The sequence below is a fragment of the Capra hircus genome, chromosome 26 (genome assembly GCF_001704415.2).
Source record: "Capra hircus breed San Clemente chromosome 26, ASM170441v1, whole genome shotgun sequence".
Taxonomy (NCBI): domain Eukaryota; kingdom Metazoa; phylum Chordata; class Mammalia; order Artiodactyla; family Bovidae; genus Capra; species Capra hircus.
Window position 1 is genome coordinate 44541852 of NC_030833.1, and position 4560 is coordinate 44546411.

Consider the following 4560-nt stretch of genomic DNA (forward strand, 5'->3'; position numbering starts at 1 on the left):
GATTAACACTGAAATCAGACTGATTATATTTTTTGAGTCAGAGATGGAGAAGCTTTATACAGTCAGCAAAAACAAGACTGGAAGCTGACTGTGGCTCAGATCATGAATGCCTTTATTGCAAAATTCATACTTATATGAAGAAAGTAGGGAAAGCCATTAAGCCATTTGGGTATAACCTAATCAAATCCCTTATGATTACACAGTGGAATTGACAAATAGATTCAAGGGATTAGATCTAATAGAGTGCTTGAAGAACTATGGACAGAGGCTTCATAACAATGTACAGGAAACAGTAACAAAAACCATCCCCAGGAAAAATAAATGCAAAAAGGAATAATGGTGTCTGAGGAGGCCTTAGAAATAGCTGAGAAAAGAGAAGTGAAAGGTGAAAGATAAAAGGAAAGATAAACCCATCTGAATTCAGAGTTCCAAAAAATACCAAGGAGAGACAAGAAAGCCTTCTAACATGAATAATGCAAAGAAATAGATGAAACCAATAGAACGAGAAAGACTAGAGATCTCTTCAAGAAAATTAGAGATACCAAGGGAATATTCCAAGGAAAGATGGGTACAAGAAAGGGCAGAAATGGTAAGGATCTAACAGAAGCAGAAAATATTAAGAACAGGTGGCAAAAATACACAGAAGAACTATACAAAAAAAATCTTAATGACCCAGATAACCATGATTGTGTGATCACTCACCTAGAGCCAGATATCCTGGAGGGTGAAATCAAGTGGGCCTTAAAAAGCATCATGATTAACAAAGCTAGTGGAGGTGATGGAATTACAGTTGAGCTATTTCAAATTCTAAAAGATGATGCTGTGAAAATGCTGCACTCAAAATGCCAGCAAATTTGGAAAATTCAGCAATGGCCACTGGAAAATGTCAGTTTTCATTCCAATCCCAAAGAAAGGCAATGTCAAAGAATGTTAAAACTACCAAACAATTGCACTCATCTCACACACTAGTAAAATAATGCTCAAAAATCTCCAAGCCAGGCTTCAACAGTACATGAACTTCCAGATGTTCAAGCTGGATTTAGAAAAGCCAGAGGAATCAGAGATCAAACTGCCACCATCCATTGGATCATACAAACAGCAAGAGAATTCCAGAAAAACATCTACTTCTGCTTCACTGACTACACTAAAGTCTTTGACTGTGTGGATCACAACAAACTATGGAAAATTCTTAGTTCAGTTCAGTTCAGTTCAGTTGCTCAGTTGTGTCCGACTCTTTGCAACCCCATGAATCGCGGCAGGCCAGGCCTCCCTGTCCATCACCATCTCCCAGAGTTCACTCAGACTCACGTCCATCGACTCAGGGATGCCATCCAGCCATCTCATCCTGGGTCGTCCTGTTCTCCTCCTGCCACCAATCCCTCCCAGCATCAGAGTCTTTTCCAATGAGCCAACTCTTCACATCAAGTGGCCAAAGTACTGGAGCTTCAGCTTTAGCATCATTCCTTCCAAAGAAATCCCAGGGTTGATCTTCAGAATGGACTGGTTGGATCTCCTTGCAGCCCAAGGGACTCTCAAGAGCCTTCTCCAACACCACAGTTCAAACGCATCAGTTCTTCGGCGCTCAGCCTTCTTCACAGTCCAACTCTCACATCCATACATGACCACAGGAAAAACCATAGCCTTGACTAGACGGACCTTAGTTGGCAAAGTAATGTCTCTGCTTTTGAATATACTGTCTAGGTTGGTCATAACTTTTCTTCTAAGGAGTAAACGTCTTTTAATTTCATGGCTGCAGTCACCATCTGCAGTGATTTTGGAGCCCCCCCAAAATAAGTCTGACACTGTTTCCTCATCTATTTCCCATGAAGTTATGGGACCAGATGCCATGATCTTTATTTTCTGAATGTTGAGCTTTAAGCCAACTTTTTCGCTCTCCTCTTTCACTTTCATCAGGAGGCTTTTTAGTTCCTCTTCACTTTCTGCCATAAGGGTGGTGTCATCTGCATATCTGAGGTTATTGATATTTCTCCCGGCAATCTTGATTCCAGCTTGTGATTCTTCCAGTCCAGGGTTTCTCATGATGTACTCTGCATAGAAGTTAAATAAGCAGGGTGCCAATATACAGCCTTGATGTACTCCTTTTCCTATTTGGAACCAGTCTGTTGTTCCATGTCCAGTTCTAACTGTTGCTTCCTGACCTGCATACAGATTTCTCAAGAGGCAGGTTAAGTGGTCTGGTATTCCCATCTCGTTCAGAATTTTCCACAGTTTATTGTGATCCACACAGTCGAAGGCTTTGGCATAGTCAATAAAGCAGAAATAGATGTTTTTCTGGAACTCTCTTGCTTTTTCCATGATCCAGTGGATGTTGGCACTTTGATCTCTGGTTGCTCTGCCTTTTCTAAAACCAGCTTGAACATCAGGGAGTTCACGGTTCACGTATTGCGGAAGCCTGGCTTGGAGAATTTTGAGCATTACTTTACTAGCATGTGAGATGAGTGCAATTGTGTGGTAGTTTGAGTATTCTTTGGCATTGCCTTTCTTTGGAATTGGAATGAAAACTGACCTTTTCCAGTCCTGTGGCCACTGCTGAGTTGGGAATACCAGACCACTTGACCTGCCTCCTGAGAAATTGGTATTTAGGTCAAGAAGAAACAGTTAGAACTGGACATGGAACAACGGACTGGTTCAAAATCAGGAAAGGAGTATGTCAAGGCTGTATATTGTCACCCTGCTTATTTAACTTATATGCAGAGTACATCAAGTGAAATGCTGGCTGGATGAAGCACAAGCTAGAATCAAGATAGCCAGGAGAAATATCAATAACTTCAGATATGCAGATGATACCAACCTTATGGAGGAAAGCACAGAGGAACTAAAAAGCCTCTTGATGAAAGTGAAAGAGGAAAACAAAAAAGCTGGCTTAAAACTCGACATTCAAAAACTAAGATCATGGCATCTTGTCCCATCACTTCATGGCAAATAGATGGAGAAACAATGGAAACAGTGAGAGACTTTATTTTCTTGGGCTCCCAAATAACTGCAGATGATGACTGCAGTCATGAAATTAAAAGATGCTTGCTGCTTGGAAGAAAAGCTGTGACAAACCTAAACAGCATATTGAAAAGCAGAGACATTGCTTTGCTGACAAAGGTCCATCTAGTCAAAGCTATGGTGTTTCCAGTAGTCATGTATGGATGTGAGAGTTGGACTTCAAAGAAAGCTGAGCGCCGAAGAATTGATGGTTTTGAACTGTGGTGTTGGAGAGGACTCTAGAGAGTCCCTGACTATATAGTCATGGAATTCTCCAGGCCAGAATACTGGAATGGGTAGCCTTTCCCTTCTCCAGGGGATCTTCGCAACCCAGGAATCAAACAGAGGTCTCCCACATTCTAGGAGAATTCTTTACCAGCTGAACCACCAAGGAAGCCCAAGAATACTGGAGTGGGTAGCCGATCCCTTCTCCAGCAGATCTTTTTGACCCAGGAATCAAACCAGGGTCTCCTGCCTTACAGGTGGATTCTTTACTAACTGAGCTATCGTGGGAAGCTCACCGGTAAAGACCCTGATGCAGTGAAAGATTGAAGGCAGGAGGAGAAGGGGATGACCGAGGATGAGATGGTTGGGTGGCATCACAGACTCAATGGACATGAGTTTGAGCAAGCTCCAGGAGTTGGTGGACGGGGAAGCCTGACATGCTGCAGTCCACGGAGCCACTAACAGTCAGACATCAACGAGTGACTGAACTGACTAATCAAATCAACGACATTTTGAAAAGTTTGACTGAGGTCAGTATGTTTCACAAAGTCATTGCTGTAAATATATCTTAGATTATAATACTGAGTCGTGTACAATTTTATACTTTGTATCAACATAGCTAAGAATTCAGTATACTACTGAAAGTATTTCTTAAATTGAGTGTTTAGTAGTGTTTGGCACATATCTTTCAGAATCCTGTATGCAGTAAAATAAATTCTGGTAGTAGAACACTTTTTCCTGCAAGGACCTGTGTTTAACAAAAATGAGTTATAAGAAGAAACTTGGGGAGAAGTTTAGAATTTGTTGTTGTTGTGTTTAGTTGCTCAGTCGTGCCTGAATCTGAGACCCTTTGGATTGTATCCCACCATGCTCCTCTGCCCATGGGATTTTTCATTTCCTTCTCCAGTTTAGAATTATTAACTGTTAATTAACAACAATACATTCAGTTCAGCTCAGTTCAGTCACTCAGTCGTGTCCAGCTCCCTGCGACCCCATGAACAGCAGGATGCCAGGCCTCCCTGTCCATCACCAACTCCCGGAGTCCACCCAAACTCATGTCCATTGAGTCAGTGATGCCATCCAGCCATCTCATCCTCTGTCATCCCCTTCTCCTCCTACCCCAAATCCCTCCCAGCATCAGAGTCTTTTCCAATGAGTCAACTCTTTGCATGAGGTGGCCAAAGTACTGGAGTTTCAGCTTTAGCATCATTCCTTCCAAAGAAATCCCAGGGCTGGTCTTCAGAATGGACTGGTTGGATCTCCTTGCAGTCCAAGGGACTCTCAAGTCTTCTCCAACAACATTGCTGGTACTAATTTTAACTGCTACATGCATTATGTAGG